Source organism: Cavia porcellus, unplaced genomic scaffold, assembly GCF_034190915.1.
Source record: "Cavia porcellus strain 051 isolate PalLab524CR breed Dunkin Hartley unplaced genomic scaffold, mCavPor4.1 scaffold_34, whole genome shotgun sequence".
Classification (NCBI taxonomy): domain Eukaryota; kingdom Metazoa; phylum Chordata; class Mammalia; order Rodentia; family Caviidae; genus Cavia; species Cavia porcellus.
In genome coordinates this window covers 21,459,641-21,476,669 of record NW_026947517.1, presented here as the reverse complement: position 1 = coordinate 21,476,669, position 17,029 = coordinate 21,459,641, and positions in this window count along the sequence as shown.

Genomic DNA, 17,029 nt, shown 5'->3' with positions numbered 1-17,029 from the left:
AGGGTTTAGGGTTAGGGTTAGTGTTAGGTTTAGGTTTAGGATGAGGTTTAGGCTTATGGGTAGAGGTTAGTGTTAGGTTTAGTGTTAGAGATTGCTGTTAGTGTTATGCTTAGGGTTAGGCTTAGTGGTTATGTTTAGAGTTAGTGTTAAAGCTTAGGTTTAGGGTTAGGGTTAGGGTTAGTGTTAGCGTTAGGTTTAGAGGTTAGTGTTAGTGTTAGGTTTAGAGTTAGTGTTAGTGTTAGGGTTAGGTTTAGAGTTAGGTTTAGATTTAGGGTTAGGGTTAGTGTTAGGATTAGGGTCAAGGTTAAGTTTAGGGATAGGGTTACGATTAGGCTTTAAGTTTCGGTTAGGGTAATGGTTAGTGTTAAGTTGACGTTTAGGGTTAGGGTTAGGGTTTCGGTTAGAAGTTACGTTTAGTGTTAGGTTTAGGGTTAGAGTTTAGGGTTAGGGTTAGATTATGTTTTAGGGTTAGGGTTATGGTTAGGATTAGAATTTAGTGTTAGGCTCAGGCTTAGGTTTAGGGTTAGGGTTACAGTTAGGATTAGGGTTAGGTTTAGTGTTAGAGTTACGGGATAGGTGTTAGGGAGATTGTTATGGTTAGGCTTAGTGTTACTGTTAGGTTTAGGGTAACCATTAGGTTTAGTGTTAGGTTTAGGGTTATGGTTTAGGTTTTTTTTTTTTTAAAGGTTAGGTTTAGGGTTATGTGTTAGGTGTTAGGGAGGATAGAGTTAGTGTTATGATTATTGTTAGGGTAAGGGTTAGGTTTAGGTTTAGGGTTAGGTTTAGGGTTAGGAATAGTGTTAGGTTTAGTGGTAGGTTTGGGGCTAGGGATAGTGTTTGAGATAGGTTTAATGTTATGGTTAGGGTTAGGGTTTAGGGTTAGGGTTATTGTTAGGGTTAGGGTTAGGTTGAGGTTTAGGATTAAATTTAGGTTTACAGTTAGGTTTAGTGTTAGGTTTAGGTTTCGGTTTAGTGTTAGGCTTAGGTTTAGAATTTAGGGTTAGGATTAGGTTTAGGATTAGTTTTAGGAATAGGGTTAGGATTAGGCTTCGAGTTTAGGGTTATGGTTAGGGATAGGGTTAGGTTTAGGGTTACCTTTAGTTTTAGTGTTAGGGTTAGAAGTTAGTTATAGTGTTAGGTTTTGTATTAGGGTTAGGGATAGGTTTAGCGTTAGTGTTAGAGGTTAGGGTTAGTGTTACATTTAGGGTTAGGTTTAGGGATAGGGTTAGAGGTATGTGTTAGGGTTAGGGTTAATCTTAGGGTTAGGGTTAGGGTTAGTGTTATGCTAGGGTTAGGTTTCAGGTTAGGGTTAGGTATTACAGTTAGCATTAGGGTTAATTTAAGGGGTAGGGTTAGGGTTAGGTTAAGGGATTAATGTTAGATTTAGTGTTAGGGTTATGTTTATGGTTATGGTTATGGTTATGGTTATGGTTATGGTTATGGTTAAGGCATGGTTAGGGTTAGGGCTAGAGGTTAGTGTCAGTGTTAGGGTTATGGTTAGGGTCAGTGTTACGGTTAGAGTTTAGGGTTAGGTTTAGGCTTAGGGTTAGGGTTATGGTTAGAGGTTAGCATTCGGTTAAGTGTTAGAGTTAGGGTTAGGGATAGGTTTAGGGTTAAGGTTAAGGTAAGGGTTAGGACAAGGGTTATTGGTTAGGTTTAGTGTTAGGATTACGGTTAGTGCTAGGATTATTTTTAGAGGTAAGTTTTAGTGTTAGGATTAGGGTTAGCGTTAGTGCTAGCATTAGCGATAGGGGTTAGTTTGGGTTAGTTTTAGGGTTACGGTTAGGGGTAGGGTTACGGTTAGAGGTTAGGTTTAGGGTTAGGGTTACGCTTAGTGTTTGGGTTATGATTAAGTTAGGGTTAGGGGTTAGCTGTTAGGGAGAGGGTTAGGGTTAGGCTTTGTGTGACGGTTACGGTTAGGGTTACGATTAGTTTTAGGGTCAGGGTTAGGTTTACGATTAGTTTTAGAGTTAGGGTTAGGGTTAGTGTTAGGGGTTATGTGTTTCGATAGGTTTAGGTTTAGGATTAGTGTTCGGTTTAGGGTTAGGTTTAGGGTTAGGCATAGTGTTAGGGTTAGGGTTTAGGGTTAGGGTTAGGGTTAGGGTTAGGGTTAGAATCAGTGTTACAGTTAGAGTTTAGGGTTAGGTTTAGGGTTAGTGTGAGGTTTAGGGCTAGGGTTAGGGTTATGGTTAGTGTTAGGTTTATGCTTATAGGTTAGCCTTTGGTTTAGGGTTAGAGTTAGGGTTAGTGTTAGGGTTAGGGTTATGATTATAGTTAGGGTTAGCGTTTATTTTTAGGGTTAGTTATTAGTTTTAGGGTTAGGGTTACCGTTAGTGTTAGTGTTAGCTTTAGGGATTAATTTTAGGGTTAGGGTTAGGGATAGGGTTATTGTGAGGGTTAGGGTTAGGCTTAGAGTTAGGGTTAGGGTTAGGGTTAGTTTTAGCGTTATCGTTAGGTTTAGGATTACATTTAGGTTAACATTAGCGTTAGGGTTAGGTTTTGTGTTAGATGTAGTGTTAGGGTTAGGGTTAGGGTTAGGGTTAGGTTTAGGTGTTAGGGATAGGGTTATGGGTTAGGGTTAGGGTTAGGGTTAGTGTTAATGTTAGGTTTATGGTTAGGGTTAAGGTTATAGTTAGGGTTAGCATTTAGTGTTAGGCTTAGGGTTAGGGTTAGTGTTATGGTTAATGTTAGGGTTAGGTTGAGGTTTAGGGTTAGGTTAGGATTAGGGTTGCAAGTTAGGTTTAGTGTTAGGTTTAGGGTTAGGGTTAGGGTTAGGTTTAGAGTTAGGGTTAGTGTTAGAGGTTAGGGTTAGTGTTATATTTATGGTTAGGGTTAGGGTTAGAGGTATGTGTTAGGGTTAGTGTTAGCGTTAATGTTAGGGTTAGGGTTAGGGTTACGCTAGGGTTATGTTTAGCTTTAGGGTTAGGTATTATAGACAGAGTTATCTTCAGTTTAAGGGGTAGGGTTAGGGTTAGGGTAAGGGATTAATGTTAGGTTTAGGGTTAGGGTAATGGGTATGGTTAAGTTTAGGTTTAGGGTTAGAAGTTAGTATTAGGAGCAGGGTTAGTGTTATAATTACGTTTAGTGTTAGGTGTTAGGGAGAGTATTAAGGTTAGGCTTGGGTTACCATTAGTGTTAGTGTTATCATTAGGTTTAGTGTTAGGCTTAGGGTTATGGTTAGGTGTCCAGAGCCGCTTCCGTCCCGCGGAATGGAGCACACGAACACTCAGCCTCTGCAAGCACCTTTATTGACTGGGCAACAACCTCAATACATGTCCGTCCTCGACGGCTTCTTCCGTGTTGTGCGTTGGGCACTTCCTATACTTGGGCTTATATAGCTAATGTTATCCAATCATGGGATTACACGTGGGGACAGGCGATTGGGCGGCAACAAGGAAGCAATCAATCATTACCATATATGGCGGGGACAGTAAGCCGAGCAAGAACCAGGAAGCAGGATGTGTGCGCCATCTTGGGCACACGATGGGCGGGGGAGCAGCGAGGCGGTAGGCGGGTGCCATCTTATGAATATGCTCTCATGAATAACATGGCAGGCTCCCAACATCTCCCCCTTTCTTATTTACAAGCAAATGACAGCGAGGTCTTCCAAGTGACTACAGTGGTCTGTACCCCGCTGTGCATGGCTCTGAGGTCATCCCCCGGCACAGGTTGGCCACCCCCGCGTCGGAAGGGACCTCCAAGCCTCATCCTTTTGCACAGGGCTAGGGTAATTCGGATGAAACCTAGATGCATACAGACATATAGCCTGACATCTCTCTTCAAAAACCCCAAGAGTAGAATGTGATGCAGTACCATCTGGTCTCGCACCTTGGTGCCTCTTGCTGTCATTGTGTGGAATGGGGCCTGTCTTAGGTTGAGCAAGGTGGGGTACCTCAGTCTTACCCGTCTTTGGCTCACCCATCCAGCATTTTATAACTGATGCTCTGCGACATGGAGGAGATATGCAGCCGCCTGACTACCGGATGGGCCCCCCTCCTCCAGCTGCATTGCCGCCATAGCTGTGAACTTGACCTGCTGCTGGGTTTGCATCAAGCGGTCTAGCAAGCATTTGACGACCACCAACCCCACCAGTATGGCAACAACAATCAGAATCCAAGTAGTCAAATTGGGCCAAGAGAACCAGGAAGTGACATGGTCCCACAAACCTTTTAGGACGTCCCTCAGGGTAGACAAATCAAACCTAACTGGGTTTAATTGAACCTTTTCTATCTCGTTTAACTCATGATTAACCATCACAGACAGATTAAGAAATTTTGGCAGATAAGTGTCCTGTAACCACGCGGTCATAGTTTTGTGGTTTCAGTCAAGTTGGTGCGAACGGGAGTGACACACACCCGGAAGGACAGACACCTTTGGTCGCAAAGTTGAGTGGCGACCTGCCACAGGGCATCGATCTCTTGTCCGATGAGTTGGATTTCTTCTTGTAGCCGGAGTATTGCTTGGCTGTTTAGCTCTATCTGTTGCCTTTGAGCCTTGATGGTCTCTCGTGTGGCGTTGCTCAGCCGATTGACTGCATCCATGGTCAGCGCGAGCTGCTGGGAGGTCCATGCCTGCAAAACAGCCTGTCCCACTGCAGGGACAAACAGAGAAGAGACCACCCCCGTTGCCTGCCACAACCAATCTTTTATCCCTCCTTTTGTTCTGGTTGGCAACGAGGAGAGTGTCCTGGGCTTGGACGGGAACCCAAAGATCAGGGAGAGAACAGCATAGGCTGCTCATTTTTTTTTTTTTGTCTTTTTCATTTTTATCAGTACCAGGGATCGAACTCACGACTACCTGCTTGCAAGGCAGGCGCTTATGCCGCTAAGCTAAATCCCCAGCCCCCTCCTGTCCCTCTTAGTGACGGCGGGCACAGGAGAGGTATTTCCTTGCAATTTGATGCCCAAGCCTTTGCCAGGGGTATAGCCCATCCGTTTCATCATGTTTTGAGCCACCTCGGAACATCCCGTATTGGCCACACTCAAAACATTTTTTACTCTTTTGCATCTGCTATTGTGTTGCTGGAGGGTGGGAGCTGAGGGCCGCATTAATTGAAGCGCCCACCAGGGCTGCAAGACCTGAATTAGAGAGTGGTCCCCCCCCACTTCTCTACATAATTTGGTCCAGGTTTCTAGACTCTTATTTTTGTGCGGTGTAATCACCGCACGGCAATCCTTGGTACACTGTTCAAAGACTAGCTGTTTTACCAGGGGCTGCGCCACACTGAGGTCGGGGAAGACCTTGCCGGTGGCATATATCATCCTGGCCACAAAATCAGAAAAAGGCTCTGTCATTCCCTGCACAATTTTGGTAAGACAGGCAGTATGTTCGCCTGCCTTGGCAAGTTGTTTCCAAGCGGCGATGGCACACTTAGTAATCTGATCATAAACTGCCTGAGGATGTCGAATTTGATCCTGCGCATGGGCTCCCTGGCCTAATAACATATCTTTGTTCCATCTAGCATTGCGCTCCCTAGCGTTCTTTTCGGCTTGCTCCCCACAATACTCGTCGTTCCAAGCCTTCCAATCCATAAATTGGCCTGGAGACAGGCATGCCTTTGCAAGCTGTGCCCAATCCGAGGGTGTCAAAGGGGTGGTTCCTATATTATCCAAAAGAGCCTGCATAAAGGGGGCATTGGGGCCGTAAGTGGAGACTGCCTCTTTTAACCCCTTAACCACTTTCATGTCCAGGGGCTGATAATAAGGCGCGCAGGCCTGGTCCTGGAGGACCGGATAGAAGCTGGGAGCATCATACGAGGCAAGGCCCCTACGCAAGACGTCCCATAAACGGCCATGAAATGAGCGGCGCCCGGAGAACGGAAGTGTGGCAGGGAAGGGAGTAGGCGGCCCCCAACCACCAGGGGCATTCATTCCCTGGGGTGGTTCCCAGGGAGGGGCCGACGGGACTAACCCCGCCTCACCGGGGGTGCGCATTTCCTGCAGATCACTCTCCACCCTCTCGAGCTCCTCCCCTAGGCTCTCCATCATCCCTTCACACAAGGCTCCAGCAGGTTTATGAACTTTCTGCCCTGTATTGCGATGTGGGCCTATCTTACTGTCAGTTTCCTCCTTTGGGCCCACCTTAGGGTCTTCCCCCTCTGAATCTGAATGGCTCGGTGAGCCAACCTCTGAGGCCTCCCTGGAGCTCTCCGAGCGCGCCTGCTCGAAAGTGTGGCGTGCCTCTTTGAGTCCCTGGGCTGCGCCTACCATACTTTTGGTTCTGAGACATGCACGAATCATCTCCCAAATGGGGCGAACCATGGGGTCGACACCCGTGCCTTGCTCCTCAGCAAAGTGAATATCACATCCTAACTTCTCCCAGGAGGGTAAAGTGAGGGATCCGGTGGGCGGAAACCATGGGGCCAAATCGTTGATGCATTTGAAGAATTGTAAAACCGTTTGTTTTTCCATTCTAATTCCTCATGCCCCAAGCAACATCCGCAATGATAGGGCGAGGGGGCCACAATTAACATTGCCCATTTCAGCAAATATAGAAAGCCCCGAGGTGCTATAGCCAGCAGGGGTCTGCCCTTCCTTTTCGGGCAAAATCGACCCTAACAAGGGGTCGACTAACAAATCCCTTAAAGTGCTTCCACCAAGGGCCGGGTTGAGCCTCCACTCACCCGCAGGTACGTACCGTCTCTCAACGCAGTCACAGGAGTCACAGAAGGCACGGGAAAGGTTTCAAGTCCCCGTACAGGCCACCAGCTGTCCGGAGCTGCTTCCGTCCCGCGGAATGGAGCACACGAACACTCAGCCTCTGCAAGCACCTTTATTGACTGGGCAACAACCTCAATACATGTCCGTCCTCGACGGCTTCTTCCGTGTTGTGCGTCGGGCACTTCCTATACTTGGGCTTATATAGCTAATGTTATCCAATCATGGGATTACACGTGGGGACAGGCGATTGGGCGGCAACAAGGAAGCAATCAGTCATTACCATATATGGCGGGGACAGTAAGCCGAGCAAGAACCAGGAAGCAGGATGTGTGCGCCATCTTGGGCACACGATGGGCGGGGGAGCAGCGAGGCGGTAGGCGGGTGCCATCTTATGAATATGCTCTCATGAATAACATGGCAGGCTCCCAACAGTTAGGGTTAGGTTTAATGTTAGTTTTAGGGTAAGATTTAGCGTTTGGGTTAGGGTTTAGCTGTTAGGGATAGGTGAGGGTTAGGGTTGGGTTGACAGTTAAGGTTAGGCTTATGGATAGTGTTAGCTTTAGGGTTAGGGTTTAGGGTTAGTGTTACGTTTTTGGATTCGGGTTACGGTTGGGCTTCGGGTTATGATTAGGGTTAGCAGTACGATTAGGTTAGGGTTAGGTTTAGGATTGGGTTTAGATTTAGGGTTTGAGGTTAGGGATAGTTTTAGGGTTAGTGTTAGTGTTACAGTTAGAGTTTAGGGTTAGGGTTGTGGTTAGGTTTAGAGTTATGGTTATAGGTCAGCGTTAGGTTTCGATTAGTGTTAGAGTTAAAGCTTAGGTTTATGGTTATGGTTAGGGTTAGGGTTAGTGTTTGGTTTCGTGTTATGGTTAGGTTTAGCGTTATAGTTGGCAGTTAGCATTTGGTTTACGGTTAGCGTTAGGGTTAAGTTTAGGCTTAGAGGTTATGGTTAATGTTCGGTTTAGGGTTAAAGCTTAGTTTCAGGGTTAGGATTAGTGTTAGTGTTAGGGATAGGGTAAGGGTTAAGATTAGGGTTACTGGTTAATTTTAGGGTTAGGGTTACGGTTAGGGTTAGGTTTAGAGGTTAGTGTTAGTGTTAATTTTAGTGTTAGTGTTAATATTAGGGTTAGGGTTAGGTTTTGAGTTAGGTTTAGGTTTAGGTTTAGGGTTAGGGTTAATGATAGTGTTAGTGTTAGAATTAGGGATAGGGTTACTGTTAGCCTTTGGTCAAGGTTAGAATTATGCTAAGTGTTATGTTTAGAGATATGGTTTAGGGTTATCATTAGGGTTAGGGTTAGGGTTAGGTATTAAAGTCAGGCCTAGGGTTAGTTTAATGGGTAGCGTTATGTTAGGGTTATGGTCAGGGTTATGATTAGGGTTAGAGATTATGGTTACAGTTAGGCGTATAATTAGGGTTAGTGTTAAGGTTAGCATTAGATGTTAGTGTTAGGGTTAGGGTTAGGGTTAAGTTTAGGTTTAGGGTTAGTGTTAGGTTTAGGGTTAGGATTTAGGGTTAGTGTTAGGGTTAGGATTAGGGTTAGAGTTACGGTTAGGCTTCAGATTACGGTTAGGGTTAGGGTTACATTTAGGTTTAGGGTTAGGCTTAGGGTTAGGGTTAGGTTTACGGTTAGGTTTAGCGTTAGGGTTAGGGCTTATGTGTTAATCATAGGGTTAGGGTTAGGGTACGGTTAGGTTTAGGTTTACGGTTATGATTAGGGTTAGGTTTAGTGTTAGCTTTAGGGTTAGGGCTTAGGGTTAGTGTTAGGGTTAGGGTAAGTATTAGAGTTATGGTTAGGCTTCGGGTTATGGTGCGGGATAGAGTTATGATTAGGTTAGTGTTAGCGTTATGGTTTGGGTTAGGGTTAGATGTTAGGGATAGTTTTAGGGTTAGGGTTAGTGTTACGGTTAGAGTTTAGGGTTAGTGTTAGGGTTAGATGTTAGGGATAGGTTTAGGTTTAGTGTGAGTGTTAAAGCTTGAGTTTGGGTTTAGGGTTAGTGTTAGTGTTACCATTAGGGTTAATTTTCTTGTTAGGGCTAGGGTTAGGGTTATGGTTAGAGATTAATGTTTGGTTTAGGGTTAGTTTTACGGTGAAGGTTAGAATTAGGGTTAGGCATAGAGGTTATGGCTAGTGTTAGGGTTATGGTTAGTGTTAGAGTTATGGTTAGGGTTAGGGTTACATTTAGGTTAGGGTCAGGGTAGGGTTATGGTTAGGGTTAGCGTTTAGGTTAGGGTTAGTGTGAGGGTTAGTGTTATGGTTAGCGTTAGGGTTAGGTTGAGGCTTAGGGTTAGTTTTAGGTTTAGGGTTAGAATTTAGGTATAGTGTTAGGTTTAGTGTTAGGGATAGTGATAGGTTTAGCGTTAAGGTTAGTGTTAGAAGTTAGGGTTAGTGTTATGTTTAGGGTTAGAGTTAGGGATAGGGTTAGAGGTATGTGTTAGGTTAGGACTGGTTTTAGGGTTAGGGTTAGAGTTAAGGTTATGCTAGTGTTAGGGTTAGGGTTAGGGTTGGGTATTACAGTCAGTGTTAGGGGTAGTTTAAGGGGTAAGGTTAGGGTTAGGGTAAGGGATTATTGTTAAATTTAGGTTTAGGGTTATGGCTATGGTTAGGGTTAGGGTTATGTTTAGGGTTAGTTTTAGAGGTTAGTGTTAGTGTTAGGGTTAGGGTTAGGGTCAGTGTTACGGTTAGAGTATAGGGTTAGGTTTAGGTTTAGGGTTAGGGATATGGTTAGAGGTTAGCATTCAGTTAAATGTTAGAGATAGGGTTAGGGTTAAATGTAGGGTTAGAGTTAGGGTAAGGGTTAAGGACAAGGGTTAGTGGTTAGTTTTAGGTTTAGGATTACGGTTAGTGCTAGGGTTAGTTTTAGGGGTTAGTTTTGGTGTTAGGATTAGGGTGAGGGTTAGAGTTATTATTAGTCTTAGGGGTTAAGTTGTGTTAGGGTTAGGGTTATTGTTATTGTTAGAGGCTAGGTTTAGATTTAGGGTAAGGGTTACGCTTAGTGTTTGGTTTATGATTAAGTTTAGGGTTAGGGGTTAGCTGCTAGGGAGAGGGTTAGGCTTTGTGTGACAGTTACAATTAGGGTTATGATTAGGTTTAGGTTTAGCATTAGGGTTAGGTTTAGGGTGAGATTTACTGTTAAGGTTAGGGTTAGGGTTAGGGGTTAGGTGTTTCGATATGGTTATGTTCAGGGTTAGGGTTCGATTTAGGATTATGGATAGGGTTAGGCATAGTGTTGGAGTTAGTTTTAGTGTTTAGGGTTAGGGTTAGTGTTATGGTTAGTGTTAGGGTTAGGTTGAGGTTTAGGGTTAGGTTAGGATTAGGGTTACAAGTTAGCTTTAGTGTTTGGTTTAAAGTTAGTGTTAGGGATAGGTTTATGGTTAGGGTTAGTGTTAGACGTTAGGGTTAGGGTTAGTGTTATAGGTGTGTGTTAGGTTTAGGGTTAGCATTAGGGTTAGGGTAATGGTTTGGGTTAGCATTAGGAATATGCTAGGGTTAGGGTTAGGTTTAGGGTTAGGTATTCCAGACAGGGTTATCTTTAGTTTAAGGGGTAAGGTTCGGGTTAGGGTAAGGGATTAATGTTAGTTTTAGGGTTAGGGTTATGGTTATGGTTTTGTTTAGGGTTAGTGTTAGGATTAGAAGTTAGTGTTAGTGGTATGTTTAGGGTTATGGTTACATTTAGGGTTAGGGGTAGTGTTATGTTTAGGGTTAGGTGTTACGTGTTATGGAGAGGGTTGAGTTTAGGCTTCGGGTTACGGTTAGTGTTATGGTTACCATTATGTTTAGAGTTAGGCTTAGGGTTAGGGTTAGGGTTAGTGTTAGTTTTAGGGTTAGATTTAGCGTTAGGGTTTGGGGTTAGTGTTAGGGTCAGTTTCAAGGTTAGGGTTAGGGTTAGGTTTAGGTTGATGGTTAGGGTTAGGCTTAGGGATAGTGTTAGCTTTAGGGTTAGAGTTTAGGGTTAGTGTTACGGTTAGGGTTTGGGTTATGGTTAGGCTTCTGATTATGGTTAGGGATAGGGTTATGATTAGTTTAGGGTTATATTTAAGTTTAGGGTTACGTTTAGGTTTATGGTTAGAGGTTAGCTTTTGGTTTAGGGTTAGAATTAGTCTTAGTGTTAGGTTTAGTCTTAGGCTTAGAGGTTATGGTTAGGTTTAGTGTTGGGGTTAGGGTTAAAGCTTAGGTTCAGGGTTAGGGTTAGGATTAGTGTTATATAAGGGATATGCTAAGGGTTAGGATTAGTGTTAGTGGTTAGTCTTAGGGTTAGGGTTACGGTTAGGTTTAGAGGTTAGTGTTAGGGTAATTGTTAGGTTTAGGATAAGTGTGAGGGTTAGGGTTAGGCTTAGATTTAGGGTTAGGTTTAGGGTTATGGTTATGGTTAGTGTTACAACTAGGTTAGCTTTAGGGGTAGGGTTAGGTTTAGCGGTTAGGTTTTAGGGATAGGGTTATGGATTAGGGTTAGTGTTAGGGTTAGGGTTAGTGTTAGGGTTATGGTTATGGTTAGAGTTAGGGTTACGGCTATCTTTAGAGGTTAGTATTAGGTTTAGGTTTAGGGTTAGGTTTAGGGTTAGGGTTAGGGTTTGGGTTAGAGTTAAAGGTTAGGGTTCGGTTTAGGGTTTGGGTTAGAGTTAAAGGTTAGGGTTCGGTTTAGGGTTATGGTTAGAGTTTAGTGTTAGTGTTAGTGTAAGAGTTAGGTTTAGGTTTAGGGTTAGAGTTTAGGGTTATGTTTCAGTTTAGGGTTAGGGTTAGTGTCAGTGTTAGGGTTAGGGTTATGCTTAGTGTTAGGATTATGATTAAAGTTAGGGTTAGGTGTTAGGTGTTAGGGAGAGGGTTAATGTTAGGCTTTGGTTTACGGTTAGGGTTAGGTTTAAGATTAGGTTTAGGATTAGGCTTAGGGTTAGGGTTAGGTTTAGTGTTAGTTTTAGGGTTAGTTTTAGTGTTAGGTTTAGGGATTAGATGTTAGGGATTGGGATAGGTTTAAGGTTAGATTTAGGGTTAGGTTTATGGTTAGGTTAGGGTTAGGGATAGTGTTAGGTTTAGGGTAAGTGTTTAGGGTTAGTGTTAGTGTTAGGGTTAGTTTTAGGGTTACGGTTAGGCTTCGGTTTACGGTTAGCATTAGAGTTATGTTTAGGTTAGGGTTAGTGTTAGGGTTAGGAGTAGCTTTGGGTTAGGGTTAGGGTTAGAGTTAGTGTTAGATGTTAGGGATAGCTTTAGTGTTAGGATTAGTTTTATAGTTAGTGTTTTGGGTTAGGGTTAGTGTTAGGGTTAGGGTTAATGGTTAGCGTTAGATTTGGTTTTACTGTTAGGTTAGGTTTACTCTTAGGGTTAGGGTTAGTGTTAGTGTTAGGGTTAGGTTTAGGGTTAGGTTTAGGTTTAGGATTAGGTTTAGGCTTATGGGTAGAGGTCAGCGTTAGGTTTAGTGTTAGAGATTGGTGTCATGGTTTGCTTAGAGTTAGGCTTAGAGGTTATGGTTAGGGTTAGTGTTAAAGCTTAGGTTTAGGGTTAAGGTTATGGTTAGAGTTAGCGTTAAGTTTAGAGGTTATTATTAGGGTTAGGTTTAGAGTTAGTTTTAGTGTCAGGGTTAGGATTAGGTTTAGAATTATTTTTACTTTTAGGCTTAGGGTTAAGGTTAGAGGTAGGATTAGGGTCAGGGTTAGGTTTAAGGATAGGTTTACGGTTAGGCTTTGGGTTACGTTTAGGGCTATGTTTAGGGTATGGTTGAGGTTTAGTGTTAGGGTTAGGGTTAGGTTTAAGTGTTAGGTGTTAGGGATAGGGTTATGGGTTAGGGTTAGGGTTAGGGTTATGTTTAGTGTTAGGATTATGGTTAGGGTTAGGGTTTAGGGTTAGACTTAGGATTAGGTTTATTATAATGGTTAGGGTTAGGGTTAGGTTGAGGTTTAGGTTTAGGTTAGGATTAGCGTTAAATGTTAGGTTTAGTGTTAGCTTTAGGGTTAGGGTTAGGGAGTGGTTCATTGTTAGGTTTAGTGTCAGAGGTTAGGGTTAGTGTTATGTTTAGAGTTAGGGTTAGGGTTAGGGAAGAGGTATGTGTTATGGTTAGGGTTAGCGTTCAGGTTAGTGTTAGGTTTAGCATTAGGATTAGAAGTATGGGTTAGGGATAGTTTTAGGGGTAGGGTTCAGGTGAGATTTAGTGTTATTTTAGGTTTAGAGTTAAGGTTAGGGTTACGTATTACGGTCAGTGTTAGCGTTAGTTTAACGCGTAGGGTTAGGGTTAGGGTTAGGGATTAATGTTAGGTTTAGGATTAGGTTTATGGTTAGGGTTAGAGTTAGGGTTAGGGTTAGGGTTACTGTTAGAGTTTAGGTTTAGGGTTATGTTTGTTTTAGGGTTATGTTTAGAGTTAGGATTAGGGTTAGGGTTAGGGCTTGGATTAGGATTAGGGTTAGGTTTAGGGTTACATTTAGGTGTTAGGTGTTAGGGATAGGGTTAGGATTAGGCTTCGGGTTATGTTTAGGTTTAGGGTTACGATGAGGTTAGGGTTAGTGTTAGTGTTAGGGGTAGTGTTTGTGTTAGATTTATTTTTAGTTTTAAGGTTAGAGTTAGGGTTAGGGTTAGGGTTAGGGTTAGGGTTAGGGTTTAAGGTTAAGTTCAGGTTTAGTGTTAGGGTTAGGGGTAGGGTTAGAGGTATGGGCTAGGGTTAGGGTTAGTGTTACCTTTAGGTTTAGAGTTAGGTTTAGTTTTAGGCGTAGGTTTCTGGTTAGGGTTAGGGTTAAATTTAGGTTAGGGTTACGGTTAGGCTTAGGGTTAGAGGTTAAGTTTAGCTTAACGGTTAGGATTAGTGTTAGGGTTTGGGTTAGGGTTAGATGTATGGGTTAGTGTTAGGTTTAGGGGTAGGGTTAGGATTGGGGTGAGTGTTAGGCTTATGGATAGGGTTACGCTTAGACTTTGGGTTATGGTTAGGATTAGGGTTAGGGTTATGTTTAGGATTAGGTTTAGATTGAGGTTTAGGGTTAGGGTTAGTGTTAGAAGTTAGGTTTGGTGTTAGGTTTAGGGTAAGGGTTAGCGATTGGTTAGTGTTAGTGTTAGTGTTAGGGTTAGGATTAGAGGTTCAGGTTAGGGTTAGTGTTAGTGTTAGTGTTAGTGTTAGTGTTAGTGTTAGTGTTACTGTTTGGGTGAATGATAGTGTTAGATGTATGGGTTAGATTTAGGTTTATGGGTATGGTTAGAGTCATGGTTAGGGTTATGGTAGGTTTAGTGTTAGTGTTACAGCTAGGTATTACTGTCAGGGTTAGTGTTAGTTTAGGGGTATGATTCGGGTTAGGTTTAGGGCTAGGCTTAGGGTTATGTTTAGAGTTTAGCTTTAGGTTTATTGTTAGGTTTAGGGTTAGAGTTTAGGGTTAGCATTACTGTTAGGGTTAAGGTTAGGATTAGAAGTTAGGGTTAGTTGTAAGGTTAGGGTAATGATTACGGTTAGGGTTAGGGTTAGGGTTTCTGTTATGGTTGCGGGTTAGTTGTTAGGGAGAGGTTTAGGGTTAGGCTTCGGGTTATGGTTAGTGTTAGTTTTATGATTAGGTTCAGTGTTAGGGTAAGGGTTAGGGTTAGTATTAAGGCCAGTGTTAGGTTTACGGTTAGGTTTAGATTTAGGGTTAGGGGTTAGGTGTTAGGGATATGGTTAGGGTTAGGGTTATGGTTAGGTTTACGTTTAGGTTTAAGTTTATGGATAGTGTTAGGGATTAGAGTTAGGGTTAGGGTTAGGTTTAGGTTTAGGATTAGGTTTAGGCTTATGGGTAGAGGTTAGCATTAGGTTAAGTGTTAGAGATTGGTGTCATGGTTTGCTTAGGGTTAGGCTTAGAGGTTATGGTTATGGTTAGTGTTAAAGCCTAGGTTTAGGGTTAGGGTTACAGTTAGAGTTAGCATTAGCTTTAGACGTTAGTGTGAGTGTTAGGTTTAGAGTTAATGTTAGTGTTAGTGTTAGGGGTAGGTTTAGAGTTAGGTTTAGATTTAAGGTTATGGTTAGGGTTAGTGTTAGGATTAGGGTGAGGGTTAGGTTTAGGGATAGGGTTACATTTAGGCTTTGGGTTACGTTTAGGGTTATGGTTAGGGTTAGGTTGAGGTTTAGGGTTAGGGTTTGGGTTAGGGTTAGAAGTTAGGTTTAGTGTTAGGATTAGGGTTAGAGTTTAGGGTTAGGGTTAGGTTAAGTTTTAGGATTAGGGTTATGGTTAGGATTAGAATTTTGGGTTAGGCTTAGGTTTAGGGTTAGGGTTAGGGTTACGGTTAGGTTTAGGGTTAGGTTTACAGTTAGGGTTATGGGATAGGTGTTACGGAGATGGTTATGGTTAGGATTAATGTTACGGTTAGGTTTAGGGTTAAGATTTGTTTTAGGGTTAGGTTTAGGGTTATGGTTAGGGTTTGTTTTAAGTTTAGCTTTAGGATTATGTGTTTGGTGTTAGGGATAGAGATAGTGTTAGTGTTATTGTTAGGGTTAGGGTTAAGGTTAGGGTTAGGGTTAGAGTTAGGAATAGTGTTAGATTTAGTGTTAGGTTTGGGTGTAGGGATAGTGTTAGAGTTAGGGTTAGGGTTATTGTTAGGGTTTAGGTTTAGGGTTATTGTTAGTGTTAGGTTGAGGTTTAGGATTAAGGTTAGGGTTACAGTTAGGTTTAGTGTTCGGGTTATGTTTCGGGTTTAAGTTAGCTTAGGTTTAGTGTTTAGGTTTAGGTTTGGGTCTAGGCTTAGTGTTAGGAATAGGGTTAGGTTTAGTTTTCGAATTTAGGGTTAGGATTAGGGTTAGGTTTAGGTTTAGGGTTAGGGTTAGGCTTAGGCTTAGATTTACCATTAGATTTAGGATTAAACTTTCAGTTTATGGTTACACTTAGATTTAGGTTTCGGGTTAGGATTAGGGTTACAGTTAGGGTTAGAGTTAGAGTTAGTGTTAGGGTTAGGTTTAGGGATAGGTTTAGGGTTAACATTTGTGGTTAGGTGTTAGGGAGAGGGTTAGGGTTAGGCTTCGTGTTACACTTAGATTTTGTGTTACAGTTAGGTATAGGCTTAGGTTTAATGTTAGGGTTAGTGTTAGGTTTAGGTTTAGGGTTAGGGTTATGGATTAGGGTTAGTGTTAGGTTTATGGTTATGGTTATGGTTAGGATTAGGGTTACCATTATGGTTAGAGTTTAGCGTTAGTTTTAGGGTTAGGGTTAAGGTTTGGGTTAGAGTTAAAGGTTAGGGTTAGGTTTAGGGTTACGCCTAGAGTTTAGTGTTAGTGTTAGTGTAAGAGTTAGGTTTAGAGTTAGGGTTAGGGTTAGGGTTGGGTTTAGGGTTAGTGTTACGCTTAGTGTTAGGGTTATGATTAAAGTTAGGGTTAGGGATTAGGTGTTACGGAGAGGGTTAGGTTTAGGCTTTGGGTTACGGTTACGGTTAAGGTTACAATTAGATTTAGGGTTAGGGTTAGTGTTACGGTTAGGAATAGCGTAAGTGTTAGGATTAGGCTTAGTGGTTAGTTTTAGGGTTAGGGTTACAGTTAGGGTTAGGGTTTGGTTTAGAGGTTACTGTTAGTTTTAGTGTTAGGATTAGGGTTAGTGTGAGGGTTAAAGTTAGTGTTAGAGTTAGGGTTAGGTTTAAGGTTAGGCTTAGGGTTATATTTAGGGTTAGGGTTACAATGAGGTTAGCGTTAGGTTTAGCGTTAGGGTTAGGTTTAGGGTTAGTTTTAGAGTTAGGGTTAGGTTTAGGTTTAGCGGTTAGGTGTTAGTTATAGTGTTAGCGTTGGGTTTAGGGTTCCATTTAGGGTTAGGGTTAGGGATAGTGTTAGGGTTAGGGTTTAGGGTTAGGATTAGGGTTTGATTTAGATTTAGGTTTAAGGTTAGGTTTAGTGTAAACTTTAGAAGTTAGGTTTAGTGTTACGGTTAGGGTTAGGGTTAGGTTTAGGGTTATTGTTAGGGTTAGAGGTGAGCGTTTGGTTTAGGGTTATAGTTAGGGTTAGGGTTAGTGTTAGGTTTAGGCTTAGAGGTTATGGTTATGGTTAGGGTTAGGGTTAAAGCTAATGTTCAGGTTTATGGTTAGGGTTATGGTTAGGGTTATGGTTAGAGTTTAGGATTAGGTTTAAAGTTATGGTTAGGGTTAGCATTATGTTTAGAGGTTAGCTTTAGGTTCAGAGTTACAGTTAGTTTTACTCTTAAGGTTAGTGTTAGGCTTAGAGGTTATGGTTAAGGTTAGGGTTATGGTTACTAGCTTAGGTTGAGGGTTAGGGTCAGGTTTAGGTTTAGGTTTAGGGATATGGTAAGGTTTAGGATTAGGGTTACTAGTTAGTTTTAGGGTTATGGTTACGGTTAGGCTTAGGGTCAGGTTTAGAGGTTAGTGTTAGTGTTAGGGTTAGGGTTATGGTTAGTGTGAGGGTTAGGGTTAGGGTTAGAGTTAGGGTTTTGTTTAGGGTT